A 16,257-nucleotide genomic window follows, 5' to 3' on the forward strand; every position below is an offset into this window, starting at 1 on the left:
ATCTATTTCTAGGAATCTATCCAAAGGAAGTAATGGGAAATGTGTGCAGTAAAGACTTTGCCCAGAGTTATTTGTAGTTGCTAAAGACAGGAAGCAACTTAAATAACTGACAGTGTAATAACATGCAGCCAGGAAAACAATGTTCATGAAAGGTCTTTTGCTACAACACTAACTCAGAAGAAAAGCAGAGAAGCAATAGCTACAGAGGCTGAGCAACCATACTTTTGAGTCAGACAACCTGAATTTGAATCTCGATTCTGCCACGTACTAGCCATGTAACTTGGACAAGTCACCTGAACTCTTAGAACCCTAGAAAAATGCAACCCTAGAAAAATGGGATTGATAATAATAGTACTCACCTCAGAGGGCCTCCTGAGGATTAAAGGACATAATGCATACAAAATTTAACAGCATGCAAAGTATACTTCTTAGGCACCCAGTAAATGCTGGCTCTGTATGGACTGTATGATTTCAAGGCATAAAAATAGATGGAAAGGAAATATGCCGGTATATTAACAGTGTGGAATGGGAGTGGTAGGATCAAGGGTGATTGATTTGTTCTTTGCATACTTTTCAACTTCCCAATATTTTGGCAATGAACATGAAATACTTTTATACCAAAAGAGTACATTATAATGATGTAATACAATAAGATAGACATTTTAAAAGTTTTAAAGTTTCACCACAAAGAAAGGGTACTTCCCCACCCTTTTCTCCCTTCTCTTCCAGGGGAGGAGGTGGGGCCAGCATCCACCAACTCCCCTCAGTAGGAGAGGGAACAGTTGCTGGCTTCTGGGTTCTTTCCTCGCAGAGGCTCACACATGCACAGCCTGGGCCTCTGGGAGTGTCCAGGTTGGAGGGATCCTTGCCATCTGTTGATGGTGCTGCCTGGGGACTTGGAGAGGTTGGGGGAGCTGGAATAGATGATCTTAGTAGTTACTCCCATCTCTGAGAGTCTAGATTTCAAGACACGCAGATGTTTATCGTTTTCTCCCCATGTCTTGGTTGATCTGAACCAACCACTACATAAAATTCTAAGCTAGGAAAGATTCATCTACTAGCTTCCCACTCTAAAGCCCCTCCCAGAAAAATACCTGTAGTAATGCCTATAGTGCTGGCTGTAAACGTTAAGTGGGGTGATTGGCAAAAAAGACATAGATCAGGAGTAGGACAGGGAAGTTAGCTTAGTTGCAGCCGCTTTATTTAAGGAGTATAATTTATATTCGGACTGGAATCTCCAGCAAATGTAGCCTTTTAATATGACAAACAGTGAAGTACTTTCCTATGTCAGACACATGCCTGGAATGAGAGGGACATAAAACATAAAGGGGTGTGTGTCTGTGCCTGGGTTCATGACCAAACCTCGACATTTGCCCTCTATGATCTAATTTCCTTCACTGACAACCAGGGTGCTCTGTGTGCCAGCAAGTGGCTCTGCCAGCTGTATTTTACAGACAGAGAATCCCAAGCACCAAAATAACAAAGTTGATTCCCCCATCAAGACCAGGGGTCAGTTTCCAGTCCTGTGTCCTGACCGCTGTCTCTCATCATGACACCCCCGGTGTTCACCTCCAGATCCAAAGTGTTGTCCCCCAAGCTCTCGAAATAAAGGAATGACAAACAGCCCTCCCAGGCCCTCCTCCCCACAGAGAGGTCATCATATGCTAATGAAGTCCGAGGAGGTAGCGGCGCAGCGCGGGAGAGCGCGCCCACGGGTTCACAGCGCTCCCGGGCACCACTGCGGCGCAGCCACAAATCGCCTGGCGCTGCAGCAGACCCTCCCGCCGCGGGGGGCGACTAGGGGAGGGGTCTCGACCGCCGCCCTGAGTTCCGCAGCTGGATCCCTCTAATCTGGGAGGTGGTTCTAGCTCTGGTCCCACGCTTTCCACTGCAGTGATGGTGGGGATGGGGGCAGCACGTCAAATCACCTGTAGGGCTTTTTAGAACTCCACAGCCCCTTCCCCTAATTCTACTCCACTAGTTCAAAAGAAGAAAATCTCAGGCTAGGCAAGGGGAGGAGGACCGGTGGAGTCTGCGAAGGCACCACAGGTGACTCTGGGTACGCACCCCTCAGCACACAAACACACACAGAAACATCTTGTGACTCTGAGACTACACAGATCAACCTTAGATTCTCTTCCTGACCCTTCCCTCCTTTATCTTCTGAGGTGTCCGTGTTCTCTTCAGCTTCGCTTTAAGTCGCCCTGCCCGGGGGCTTTGTGGAGTGCCCCCAAAGTCCTAGAACCCCGCGGGACGGTCGGAGGCTTTGGCGGCCAGACATTAGGAAAAACAGCCCCTGCTTCTCCGACTGCCTGGAGCGCGAACTGGATATCAAGGAGCCAAGGTAAGACTAGAAGAAGGAAATCCGACCAGTTGCTTTCGCAAACTGCCTGGAGAAAGGCCGCCTCCCACCCGCACAGCTTTGAGGCTTGAGGGGCCTCTCAGTCGCAGGGAGAGCCGAGCCCCACCCTGTGCCTTCCCCAAGCCTGCACCCCTCGAGCGGGGCATCCCTTCCTGCAGAGCTTTGTGGCAGGTGGAACTGTCGGCGTGGGCGCCGTGGCTTTGGCTGCAGCCCCTTCCCTGGCCGCGGGACCAGCTCCCGCTTTGCCCTCCTTTTCCAAGTTGCTGCACCGGGCGCTCCCTGAGCCGGGGACCCCCTCCACCGCGCCGGCCGCCGTCTTACCTCACCAGGCAACACTTGGTTGCGCGGTGGCCCGGGGCGCTCCTTCCTCGCGGTTTATTCCCTTACTTGGGAGGAAAGAGGAACCGAGAGACAGAAGGGGGACCGAAGCTGGCGTCTGGGCGTCTTCCCGCCCGCGCAGCCCTCTCGGGGGAGGGGGATGCAGCCCGAGTGGGTGCTGCGGAGACCAGGAGGCCAGGCTGTGGTTGGCAGCGCCGGGGTCTTCACCCTGTGCTCGGGGTTCCGCAGCTCCAAAGCCGTCTATCTCCGTGGCCCGCTAGTACGGCACTGCGGCTCTGTGCCCTGCCCCTCGCAGCCTGGCAAGTCCAGCTGCCACTCTTACTGCGGAGCCCTGCCCCCGGGCGCAGAGCCCGCCCCCGCCACACACACCGGCGCGCGCGCGTACACACACGGCACACACAGACACGCGCGCCCACACATGCACACGCGTGCGCACACACGAACGTGGATCCGCTCAATGGGAACCTGACCCCTTTGGCGCAACTTGGGCGCGGGCATCTTTAGGACGCTTTTTTTTTACTGTCAGGGCTTTGGTTTGGGAGGAGGAGTTACAGGCTTAGGGGTGTGGAGAGTACGCAACAGTGGTGGGTACCAGAGAGCACCTGACCCCGGAGGCGAAGGATAACTTTAATAAATACCGACTGGGCGTTTCCTTTTCTCAACTCCGGTCAAGGTTCCCGTAATATCCAGACCAAATCGAAGAAAAAATAAAAATATAAAATCAACAAGTTCTCTTTGTTTCCCAGGAACTCAGTATCTCTAGGCTCCAAATCACTGGCTCTGTCCAGAGGGATGTTTCTGACAGCCTTGACTTCGGTGGCAGTGGATTGGTGGCCGTTCAACTTGAAAAGGTTTTCTCCTTGTAGCCCGGTGGAGACTGGCACAGCCTGCCTGAGCTGGACTCTGATGGATGGGTCGGGTCTCCGGGGGTGTTTAATTCCCATTCTCCTTTGCTTTTAGGTGACCTTGGACAGTATTCCTGCAGAACAAATAGATCCCTTCTTTTTTAAAAATGTAGAAAAGCACAGAAAAGAGGCTGGGGGTGAGGGGGGGAATAGGGGAGCTACATTGGCCGAGGCACTGTGACTTGTTGCTTCTCTTTCCATGACGTGCATGTCCACGTGGGGGGTGATGGTGGTGGTGACACTATTTCAGGCATGTCACACAGCAGGATGACTTCTGTCCATTTCACACCACATTTAGAGTCATTAGGAGTTTAGACTGTCATCTTTAAAATATGTGGAGTTTACTCATTTCCACAGCCGATAATTCTTTTCTGCCAGTGGGCAGTGAAGGTCCCTGGACCAGCACTGTAGCCAAGAAAAGCTTTCTGCAGAGTGTGGAGGCGCCGAGGGGCTCTGGGAGTCTGCGCATTTGGGGAAGAAGCCTGAAACATGAATGTCAAACAGCCCTGAGGACCGTGTTGGGTGGTGTTCATACTGGGCTATCTGCAGGCAGGCTGGTGAGACAGATGAGAAACAGAGCTGAGAGATCTCCTCAAGTTTCCACACAGTGATGAAGGCAGAGTTGATACAAGAACCCGGTGTTTGCTACTCCTCTTATCCTCCAGGTCTTATCCATTCTATCACCCTGGGTCGGTTCTCCAAGTTCCCTTCAGCTAGACTGAAATAATCTTGGTGAGGGTGCCTTCAAAGTTCTTCCTTTATCCTTTCTTGTTTCCTTTTCAGTCACTGACTCATTCATTTTACAGCTATTTATTAAACTCCCACTCTGTCTTCAGGTGCTTCCCCGTAACTCCAGTTCTGGGCCTTACTTGGGAGGAAAGAGGAACTGAGAGACAGAAAGGACTTAGAACTGTCCTCGTCCCTGGAAGAGGGGAGCCCTGAACACAGGTTTCTTGTATGTATTTTCACTGTGCTAGGTTGCGTGGGTGTGGAAGACACAATCCTTGCTTTTTTTGACTGCATGCTCAGTGGAGGAAAATGAACATACATGTCACAAGAAAAACATTCTGGCTGTCTATTCTTAACTCGTTCTAAAGAAGGCTAAACTGAAGGAGACTCTGTGTTTGGCTGAGCAACGTAATGGACTTGGAGTACATGTTTGAAAGTAGGAGTTAGGACAATATTGAGTTGTTCTGCTTATTAGGACAGGAAGGAAACAAGTTGAATGGAACAAATGGGGAAGACATGCAGAGACTGAGTGTGGAGCCTCAGCTTGGTTGAGAGCACATTGGGGAAGGGTAATGAGAGGGGAGGAGCTCTGAGGACAGGGTTGCCAAACAACTTTCCTGAGAACAGGCAACAGGGTTGCCAAGTTGTCCAGGGATTTGGACAGGGGAGATGCTTGCATAGATTGGTAAGTAGTTTGCTGTGGGGTGAGCTATGAAAGCCCCTGGTCCTATGAAAGAAATTATTCGTAAAGTCAATATTGTTCACCAATTTGTTTGCAAATGGATTCCTTTGGGATCAAGATGGAGCCAAATGATGCATCTGGGTTGCTGCAGGATGAGTTCAGAGAAGGCTGTGTGGACTGAGTTACATGCTAATAACATGGAGGAAAAGGTGGTAATAGAGGCTGAAGCAATGTGGAAGGCAAAGAGGGATGGGGTGGGAAGAAGCACCAAGCACAGTTAGTGCTAATAGAGGCATCATGGAGGAGGTAGGGTTTGGGATCGAATTTTAAAGGGGAATAGAGATCTCACACAAAGATCAATAGGACAAGGGCAATCTAGGCTGGGAGAAAGCAAAGGCAGAGAAGTAGGACAATTCATGGTGAGTTCTGGGTCTTCCCAGCAGAAGAAAGGAAGGATGGGACAGTATTGTGGGAGTCTCCAAATGCTCTTCCAGGAGCATAGACCTCGGGTTCCATAGTGAGAAGCTATGGCAGGTGTGGATTTTTTGTTGTTTGTTTTTGACGGGAAATGAGCTGGGAAGCAAGCTGGGAAGTAACTGATGCCGGCTTTCCCAAGGTAGGCCTTCCCCATCCGAATGGAGCACTGTGGGGAGGGAGTCCTTGGTGCTGCTTTCACGAGGAGCCAGAGCCCAGGTGGCTTATGTGGCTCGCTGCACAGGGCACCCAGCTAAGGGGCTGAAATCCAACTCATGCCCCACTTGCCCAGTCACACAACATGTCGGGGTTGCGTCTGGCAGGGTCATCTCTGCCTGGAGAGAGAGATGCCTTTTCTCTAATTTGCATGGGCTGACAGAGGCCCTGCAACTGAGTTCTTTACTTGAAAAGGGAGAAGCTACAGTGAAACAAGTGAGGATTTATTGGGCCTTTGCTGTATGTGCAAACATAAGGTAAAGCAGAAAGAGTCTTGAGGTCAGGACTATCTGTGAGTCTGAGCATGTCTCTGCTCTGTGGAGACACCCTGAGACATACTATAGGATACAGAGGAGGAAGCTTAGTGCCTCCCCTCAAAGATTTGGCAATCCGTGTCAGTTATAAAACAAACGCTCCTCTGGGTTAAGAAACAGTGAATGACAGTATGGAATCAAGTGCCAAATTGTACAGGGCAGAGTCTCAGGGCTTGAGAAAGGAGACCTCCTCTGGGCTGAAAGAGTCAAGGCGGGCTTCATGGAGGAGGAGGGTTTGGCAGTGAAGCATGTATATGTTGGTTCTCAGCCAGAGAAAAGACCATTGAACATACAGCCAGAGGAAAGGAAGCTGGGGGCTTCTGAGGATGGATTTTTAGCCCCCACAGCCACCCTAATGCCATTCCCAGTTGTAGCCCAAGCGCTGTGATGAGTCACCCTTGTTTCTGAGAGACGGGACGTTTTTGGATGTTTAACTGGTTCAACACTTTACGTTCCCTGAGACTTCAATGTTGGCAGCTCACACTCACCATGTTGCTCCGGGAACACATCATCCAAGCCAGCAGCTGATGCCTGATCTCCATTGCCAAGGCAAAGCGAGGGCTGAGTCAGGTACCTGTGTCTGGAAATTTTTAGTCCCACTGTCTCTGACAAGCTGAGTGAACAGCACTTGACAGTTGGAGCATAGCTGAGTTCAGAGTCACCAACCGCAAGGTGGGCTGGGGTTGGGGGCTCTGCTTGCTTTTTTAGGCCTCACTTTTCTCATGTACAGAACACAAAGGATTATACCAGATTATCTCCAAGCTGTCTTCCACCTGATATTTTATGATCTCATAATTAATAGGATCTTTCAGTGTTATCAAGCAATGACAGGATGGGAACAGATACTAGCCAAGTCCTAACCTTAACTTTCCTCTTGGCTTTGACTGTAGAGGCTGTGATGGAATGAGATTGTGGGTTGGAAACAGGAGAACCAGGAGCTCCTGGTCACAGTTCTGCCATGAACGGAATTTGGGATCCAGTCCTGGGAATGTAGGCAGGTGATTCCCTCAGTTCAGTTTTCTTCTTAGTGAAATAAGAAGGCTGGAAATGGTCCCTACAACCCTTTCTGGCACTGTACTAGCAACTGAACAACTTTTAAGTACTGCCCCCTTGCCTGGGTGGGGCCCCTCCACAAGGCAAGCTGGGAAAATTCTCACAATATCAACTGATAAGTTTGAAGAAAACACAAAGGAGAAGCCATGGGGTTCAGAATAATAAATAGATCATTTAGAATTAGATGGAGTCGAAAGAGCTAGATCTGAGTCTCTAAGCCCCAATTTCCTCTTCTGCAAAGTGGGGATAGTAATACGTGCATCTCAGGGCAATGATTAAATGAAGAAGCTTATTTGAAAATGTTTTAGAAGTGCTATGCAAAAGTGTAAAATATAGTTATTGAAGATAGTCTGTTTCCTTAAGGTAGTCTATTTTTTAAAGCTTAATTATTACACTACTTGCTAATGTGTCTGCTTCCTAAGAAACAGCAATTCAGGTCAGCAACTCTGTCTACACGCTCCTAAATATAGTCATATTTTAACATGAAAGGAGCGGGCGGACTTCAGGACTACCAGAGTGCACATCTGCCCCCTGTCTGGAATTCTACAGTGTCACTGGAGTTGCCCACAGTGGATTTCCCAGGAACTTTGATTGTGTTTACTTGACAGTGAAGGAGACACCTACCCATCCAAGATCCTGCTTTGATGATTGCCTATCAGGAGACAGATGGTGGAAAGAGGGGAAGGAGGTGTGAGTGAGTAGGGAGAAAAAAGAAGGCTTTCTTCTTTCTGTTATATTTTGGGCAAAGGATGTTAAACTTTATTCTTTAATGAGCTTGTGAAAAGGCTAATTTGGGTTCACTACATTACTCCAGGTCTGTTTTCTGCTATGTCTGGTCATAGCAGAAATTCTGTGGAATTCTTCACTGTGGTCCCTGGAGGGGAAGCTTTTCATGGGGAACCCTGGGAAGAGCCACAGAGAGGAAAAGGTTCTAACTCCCTAAATGACCATTTGCTTCAAAGCCTGCCCAGCCCACAAAACTTTTGAAAGGATCAGTCTATTTTTAGAAATCCTGGTCACTTATTTATCTCCCGTTAACCAATTTAGGGGGACAAAATGTCACCACATGTTAGCAATTGAAGGAGCCCCAAGTGCCAACACCTCTCATCCGTTCTTCCCATTTGCTGCTGCCGGAGTAACTTCTGAGAGTTTAGACCCCAAAGTCCTCTCTTTGTTCAAAAGCCTTCAAAGCCTCAGAGCCCTCATCCACAAAATGGACATAATAATACTTAGGCATAGGCTTTTATGGAAGATAGAAGAAATATTTATAAACAGTCTACAATAGGATTGGTCACATGGTAGGTTCTGGATGAATGGAATTATTGTTATCACTGCCTTAAATAGAGCGAAATAGAGAGTCCCTAAAATGGCATTCAGGGCCCTCCATGAAGTGGTCCCAGCTCACTCATCCACTTGCACGTCCGGTAAGCTTTTCAAGGACACGGTGTGCAGGCTGCCCGGCTTCGTCTTCCAAACACACCTTGCACCTGCTCCCTCCCTGTCCTGCTCAGGCTACTCCCACAGCTGGGAGAACTGCCTTTTTCCCTCTCTCTTGCTTCTTCTATAGTGCCTTTTAAATCCACCCAGTTGAAGTTAATTATTCTCTCTCTGGTACTTCCATTGAAACTTGTTTATAATTTATTCCAGTACTTACAACAGACTGCCTTATATTACAATTACTTGTATATGCTTCATACCCATTGTCCCGCCCTTTCCATGGAACAGCAATTTATCCTCCTTAGACTACATCTTAATTGTTTTTCTATCACCCACAGAGTATTGCACATAGTAGGGGATCAATCATATGAAACTGAATATAAAGAAGACAGCTACATGTCCCTGTTGGCTCTGAAATTCTACAATTACAGGAAGGCTTATTCCCATTTTCAAATCTTGCTAAAGAGCTTCCTCTCACTGAGCACCTATCATGAGCCAGGCACTATGCAGACTTGGACGTTAACCCTCCCAGGAGCCCTGTGAGGAGAGAACCACCATCCTCACTTTACACAGAGGCGGATGGCTGGGAATCTCCCAGCCTGTTGGTGGTGGAGGCAATATTAGAAACCAGAAGCCACAGTGTGCTGTGCACTTCTTCTAAGAGAGCTTCTCTCACACTGAACTTGCCTTAATTTTCATTCTACAGCACTTGTCAACAAATTGAACTGTACTCTATAAAACTGGCTTATTGTTGCTTGGCTATATCTTTTTATGTCTTTGTCTTGATTCTCTGAGTGTATTTTAATATAGTTGCAGGGCAACACAATAATAGAAATAAATACACATTTATCAAGCATTTATAATGTATTTAGCACTTTATACACACACATCTTATGAAGATGTTATTAATCCCAACCCATGGGGAGTTTCACTGGGGTAGCTGCTACTGGCAGGAGGTTACTACCTGCGAGAGCAGTACTCAGGGCAGAGACTATTTTTCCACCCTACAAAAATTTTTGGTTATTTCAACCACCCACATGCTGGCTGCATCTCAGCCCTCAATGTTTGTTGAATGAGTGATAGGATCTCTTTAATCTCTCACCCATGCTGTTTACCCTGAATCCCTGACTCTATACATAGCCTGTGGAGTGACAGGTCATTACTTGCCCTCTTCTCCCACTGGAGAAGGAATTGGGAGAATGAGAGAGGAGGCATCGTTCTGTACCAGACAGACAGAGGCAGTCTCAGGAGATGAGACTTCAGCCCAGGTAGAAGCAATGTGGCATCTCTTCTGGGCTAGCCGTTCTTTAGACACGGTCCTCACATCGGTTGGGTCAGACTTTCCCAAGTGCTTGTTAAAATGCATATTTCTGGGCTCTACCCAGACCCACCGAATATGCCTCCTTAGAGGGAGAGACTAGAAATCTACATTTTGAAAAAGCCCTGCAGGTGATTCATCCAGGCCCTGAAGTCTGAGCAGGACAGCCTGGTTTAAGCATCTCCTCAGGTATCCCTTTCAACCTCAGCAGCTACTGCAAATACAACGTGCTTTTTTCTCAAGTAAAAGCATTCATAATAAATAAAAAAGAAACCATTTAAAATTTCATTTTATTGCTTCCAAGTATTGCTCCTTGTCCAAAAGTTACAGTGTAGTTTGACCCATTCCATATGTCTATTTTATGATGTGTAAAAGAAAAGGGTGATTCCACAGTATAGCTTTAGTGCTTCCTATTATTTTCCTTTGCAAATCTCTTGAGTTGGAGCTATGCTGTCAGTTACTCTTCTGAGCACAGTTCTATGAGAAAGTGTATTCTGAATTTCAAACAATAATTTCATAAATAGACTTTCAGAATACAACATGTTCCTATGTAGGGAACTGCCTGTATTTTAACGTTTTCGTAGTTATTTGTTCCTGAGAAAAAGATTTTTACAATTGGCCCTAGAAGGATGTAGACTGGGGGGGGCTCTGAATTTTTCCAAATCACCGTCTCACAGACCTCTGGCTAGTGTCATAACTTACTTTATTCTGTAAATAATTTCTAGATGTTTCTGGGAGTTTTGCCAATTAGGGATATATAAATTAGAGGTATAGAAAGTAGACTCTTTTTTTCCTCTCATTTGTGAATTTGTTCATTTAGCAAATGCTTCTTGGGCACTTCCAGTGAGTAGATGCTGTGTTACCCACACGATTCAGACAGGGATGTTGGTTTTTGTCTCTGAGGGGTTCATGGTGGAGCAAAAATTACAAACCACACAGGGGAGAAATGGGTGGTAAGAAGATGCAGTGGGATTAAAGGTCTAAAGAAGACAGAGTTGAACAGTCTGTGGAGGGAGAATGAAAGAGAAGTCCCAAACACCCACCAGAAATTCTATTGATTAATTGTTTGATATGGGGGTCTTGCTCTGTCTCCCAAGCTGGAGTGCAGTGGTGTGATCGTAGTTCACTGCGGCCTTGACTGCCTGGGGTCAAACAAGCCCCCAGCCTCAGCCTCCTGAGTAGCTGGGACCAGAGTTGTGCACCACCATGCCTGGCAATTTTTTTTTTTTTTTTTTTTTGGTAGAAAAAGAAAAGAGCCACATGGCTCTTTTCAAAAGTTTCCCACAGAAATATTACTGTCAGTGGAGAATAAACTTGTGTCTTCCTCCTCAGGTCTTGAGGCAAAACTTGAAGCACATCACTGCATGCTTTAGGTTTTTTTTTTTTTTTTTTTTTTTTTTTTTTTTTTTTTTTTACTGGTACCGTGTTTGCTCATTATAATTTATAGAAATGTAGGCTGCAACTCCATGATCTTTTCATGATTGGTTAATATAGAAATAAACAGTAGACAAAAATATAAAAAAATAAAAAAGGAATAAACAGTAGAAATATGTTGTTTATCCTTTTGTGTTTGGGTGGTGAATGGAGACGGAGAAGAGTCCCAAGTTGAACTCCCAAAGCTGAGTTGTGGATAAGCTCAAATTATCGTTGGGCTACTTTGTTATAGATGACTGTCTGCTTTTCATAATTGAAACGGATTAAACTAGAAAAACCAATACATTGAGACATTTGCTTTTGCGGCCTGGGTGCTGGTGTTGCCTCATCTCTGCAGCATTAGAAAAAAGGGAGGAATAGGAACTCAGCCAATTTGCCATCAATCCACAGAGTGAGATTCAGCTCATTTTGTTGGATTCTGGATGTGTGTTTTTCGGCTCTCTTCTGCTGACAATTATATTTAATGGTAATTTAAGAAATTGATTGATGTCATTGAGTCCTATACAGTTTTCTAATTAATTTCTAATATTCTCTGGAAACTTGAAGATACAGAGAAGAAAGGAAAGAAGGGAAAGAATGAAGACACTCATCATGTGCCTACTGTGTGCCAGACACTCTCTCTTATGCCATTTTAGTTTCGCGATCGCCCTGTAAGGGAGAGAAGACCCTGAAGTCTGGGAAGTGAGATGGGCTCTCAAGGTCACACACCTGGGGTAGCAGGAAGCAGACTCAGTCCTGTCGGGCGTCAGGACCTAGGCTCCTTCCACCTTGCTGCTTCTCCTCGTAGTCACCACATGTTTTCAAAATCCAGAGAAGCTGATGCCAAAATCAATTTTTCACAAACCAAGCGGGGACCCAGAGCTCATTGTGTGGGGAGATATATCCAGGGGGTGTCCTGCCATCACTATCCTCCTAGAGCTGTGGGCATTTGGTCAGAGTGCCCCAAAGGGGTGCAGGATCATTCCTGTGGTGGTGAAGCAGGGGGAACCAACCCCAGAGGAGCTGGAAGAGGAGAAATGGAGGCAAAAAAAGCAGTAACAACTACTGAAATTAACCCATCCCCTCCTCTACACTGGTCACCTTGCTGGGCCAGTTCTCATCCTGACCCTACAAGGAAGGTATTAGTATAAGCATTTTACAGTCGAAGAAGAAACTGAGCCTCAGAGAGTTGACACAACTTGGCCAAAGTCACACAACCAAGTTTTCTCCTGGAATTTGAACCAAAGACGATAGGGCTCTAAACTTTGTGCTTTTTTTTTTTTTTTTTTTTTTTTTGAGACTGAGTCTCGCTCTGTCACCAGGCAGGAGTGCAGTGGTGCAATCTCATCTCACTGTAGCCTCCGCCTCCTGGGTTCAAGCGATTCTCCTGCCTCAGCCTCCGGAGTAGCTGGGACTACAGGTGCGTGCCACCATGCCCAGCTATTTTTTTTTTTTTTTTTTGTATTTTTAGTAGAGATAGGGTTTGACCATGTTGGCCAGGATGGTCTCGATTTCTTGACCTCGTGATCTGCCTGCCTTGGCCTCCCAAAGTGCTGGCATTACAGGCATGAGCCACCGCGGCCTGCCAGTTTGTGCTCTTTCTGTTGTGCCAAGCCATCCTCTGGAGGTAACTTTGAGGTCCATTTTCTTTTTCTCTCCCATTGCAGACCACTTTGGGAATTTCTTTTTATGTAGGTTGCTCGTCGCGTTTTCTTTTTCTATTTCATTGTCCCTGTGTATTATTTACCTCTTTGCTTTTCCCTGACATTCTCCTCATCATTGTGGTTTTTCCTCCCTAAATAGCAACCGTCATCTGGGGTCATCTCTGGCCTCTTTCTGCAGGTGCACAAACCTGCTGCTGTTCTCTTCTGTTGGGGTTGCTGCACTCCCCCTTCCACACCTGAAACCAGTATAGAAAGAGCATATCTGCAACAGACATACCTGCAGGGTGAGGGCCAAATAAAAGAAATGGTAGGTTTTGGTGTTCTGTACAGTGAGAGAGATTTCTTGGTAGGAAACTTAGGAGCATTTCTAAACCCAGCCATCACTGCTATAACCTCCAAAAGGACTTCCCAGGAAAAAAATGTCAAACTGGAGGGATACACAAATATTGGTCTTGGCTACTCTGGCTGTTCATCTTCCCAGAAATAGGTCCTGGGGAGGTGGCCTCCTCAGACAGGGTCTGCCCAGTTGTTCCCATCATATTGGGTTCCACATTACTAAATGGAAAATTTGAAGATAGCACCTCAAACTCAACATGTCCCACATTCAGCTTGTATCCTAGTGCCCCACACATTTGCATCTCCCTTGTGTTTCTTTCCTTAGAGAATGGCTCCCACTCTCTGCAAATTTACCCAAGCTAGGAACCTTGAGGTTAGCTGAGACTTTCCCTCTCCTGGGCCCCCTTTCTCCTCTCCTGGACCCCCTTTCACCCTCAGTCCCTGAGCAATGACAATTCATTTTGCTTTCTTGTTGATTTCCAAATCTGCTGTGAAAGAGGCAGATTCCTCATTGCTGCACTTCCCGCCTGCGTTTAGGCTTGCATCCTCTCTCCCTGGACAGCTGTGCTGGCCTCCTGGTCATTTTCCTTGCCACAAGTATTGTTGTGCCAGTCCAGTCTCCTAATCTATACCTTCTGTCCTGCAGTCAGAATGAGCTTCCCAAAGTACAGATCTAATCATATCACTCTCCCATGATTTTATCTTGTTACAATCTCCCTGATGCTTTCAATATAAAATCTTAGACTACTTTGCCCAGCCTGTAAGACCCTTTGTGATTTGGCCCCTGCTTACCCTGTTCTGAGCCATTTTTCACCTCTTCACACTCCTTCCTGTGCTCCACACATTTTGAACCACTTCGTTTGGAAGTTTAAGTAGTTATCAGTCCTTGTGGCTTCCCGAAAAATATGTTTTTGTTTTGTTTTGTTTTTGAGACAGAGTCTTGCTCTGTCACCCAGGCTGGAGTGCAGTAGTGTGATCATTGCTCCCTGCAGTCTCAATCTCGTGGGCTCAAATGATCCTCCTGCCTCAGCCTCCCGAGTAGCTGAGACTACAGGCATGTACCACCACGCCCTGCTAATTTTTGTATTTTTTGTGGAGACGGGGTTTCACCATGTTACCCAGGCTGGTCTCGAACTCCTGGGCTCAAGCGATCCACTTGCCTCAGCCTCCCAAAGTGCTAGGATTACAGGTGTGAGCCACTGTGTCTGGCCAAAATACATGTTTTTGTCCCCACTTTTAAGTGAGGAATCTGAGCCTCAAATCACAGAGCTGCTAAGTGGCAAAATCTGACTTTAAAGACAAGCCTCTCTGACTCTGAAGATCAGGGTTTTTAAGACAGAATAGAGGAGCCTGGTGTACGTTGTGGAGTCCACCAGGTCTGCAGTGAGGAAGAGGGGGAGATGGAAACATTGCGACTCAGAAAGCCCTGACATCATCTCATTGTAGCCCTGTCCTTTTTCTCTGACCCACAGGATGTTGCAGATGTGAGGGGTGACTGAGCCCCAAGATTAATAATCATTGCAAAACTCACTGGGGCCAAGGAGAAAGCAAACCATTCATCATGTGAACTGTGCTCAGATTCCATTGCTTGAGTTTAATCAGACTAATGAACCAGCTGGCTTCCTTTCTAAAATGATTTCTGCTGTTTCCATAACTGAATAACAGCACAGCAGGATTTGAAAGGAAGAGAGAAGAAAATTTGGGGAGAAAAGACATCCTCCAAGTTAGCCAGCTGACAAGTTGGCTGTGCTGATAAATGCTGGGCAGAGTGGCTGGGGTATGAGGAGGAACTGTGTGGGACCTTGCTGATGTCTGGTCCAGGTCTATTACCTCCAAGCAAATATTCCCAAGGAAGAGAGGAGATTTTTTAAAGGGTGGATAAGGACAGCTCCAGGGGACTTACAGGCCAGTGTGTTCAAAGAACAGCCAAGGTATTGAAGGAAGCTAAACCCAATGAATACATTCATTTATCTAACATTTATTGATTCTGCTGTGCGCCACAATATTTTAAACACTGAAAATACAGTGATGGGCTCTGCCTCAAATAGTTTAAAATCAAGGCAATTATTTTCAAATATCTTTAAACCACAAAATCATTTGTTCATACAAAGCCTTTAATATAAATCCAACACTGAAACAAAGGCAAAGTTCTATGTGGCCCCAATGAGCCCCCTCTAAACGCTACACAGAGTTAAGTGGACCATGCTGAGGAGCAGGACTCACGGGCAGAGGACATAGAGCTGTCTTCTAACATCTGATGAGGATTCTGGGGAAGAAAGGTCTGACGAATCCATTGTGGTTCCATGTTAGCCAAAACTCTATTAAGAAGAAACAGCAGAAAGTGAACCCAAATCTCTGAATTACCAAGCTGCAGAAAGAACAGGGAAATGAATGGACTTCATGAACAACTGGAACCAGGGATCGCATGTCATCAGTTCTGTATCTCCCCTTCCCCTCTCCTCCTAAGCCCAATCTTATCTCTGCTTCTTTCTGAACTTCAGCCTTATCCTCTCACCCTCCAGACCAACTTTTTGTAGATGGCAAAAAACAATGATATATTGTCTTGGTTCTAACTTTTAAAATCCCAGGGAAGGAATTTGATTGACATGACTGAAGTGCTCACTCTTGGACCAGCCATCTGTGGCCTATGTGGAGGAGAAGATCACAGAAGCTCCAGCTGATTCCATGGGGCTGGAAGGAAGTTCCATGGAACTCCCTTGAAGGACCCAAGAGATAGAATCAGAGACAACAAGCCAAAAGTTAGAAGGAAATACATCTTGGCTCAAGAAAAGAAAAAAGTTCTAATGGTCAGAGATGATAAAGAGTTTCTCCTGCTGCTTCTAGCAGAATACAATACATTTTTCATGTGATTCCCTCATGTGATTTACTCAGAGTCAGCCAGGCTGCCTATTTATTTGGGAAAAGTTTTTTGTAGGTTTTGTTTTAGAGTGCACAGGATGTGATCGATAGGCCCTTACAGAATGCCTAAGTATGTCACGTTGGGCTGAACCTCTC

General features: G+C 46.3%; 1 protein-coding gene and 1 long non-coding RNA gene across 25 annotated transcripts in view; one reads left to right on the top strand and one right to left on the bottom strand.

Moving 5' to 3' along the window:
• DGKG (diacylglycerol kinase gamma) overlaps window positions 1–2,972 on the bottom strand; it is a 214,029-nt gene extending 211,057 nt beyond the window's left edge. For all 21 annotated transcript variants that reach the window (XR_012430965.1, XR_010585063.2, XR_012430967.1 and 18 more), the window contains exon 1: window positions 2,684–2,972. The gene's annotated coding sequence lies outside the window, so the exon portion shown is untranslated. The remainder of the gene's footprint in view (window positions 1–2,683) is intronic.
• LOC135969688 (uncharacterized) overlaps window positions 1,712–16,257 on the top strand; it is a 93,512-nt gene continuing 78,966 nt past the window's right edge. For all 4 annotated transcript variants that reach the window (XR_012430969.1, XR_010585066.2, XR_010585065.2 and 1 more), the window contains exon 1: window positions 1,712–2,344. This is a non-coding gene — a long non-coding RNA (uncharacterized lncRNA). The remainder of the gene's footprint in view (window positions 2,345–16,257) is intronic.

The sequence above is a fragment of the Macaca fascicularis genome, chromosome 2, assembly GCF_037993035.2.
Source record: "Macaca fascicularis isolate 582-1 chromosome 2, T2T-MFA8v1.1".
Taxonomy (NCBI): domain Eukaryota; kingdom Metazoa; phylum Chordata; class Mammalia; order Primates; family Cercopithecidae; genus Macaca; species Macaca fascicularis.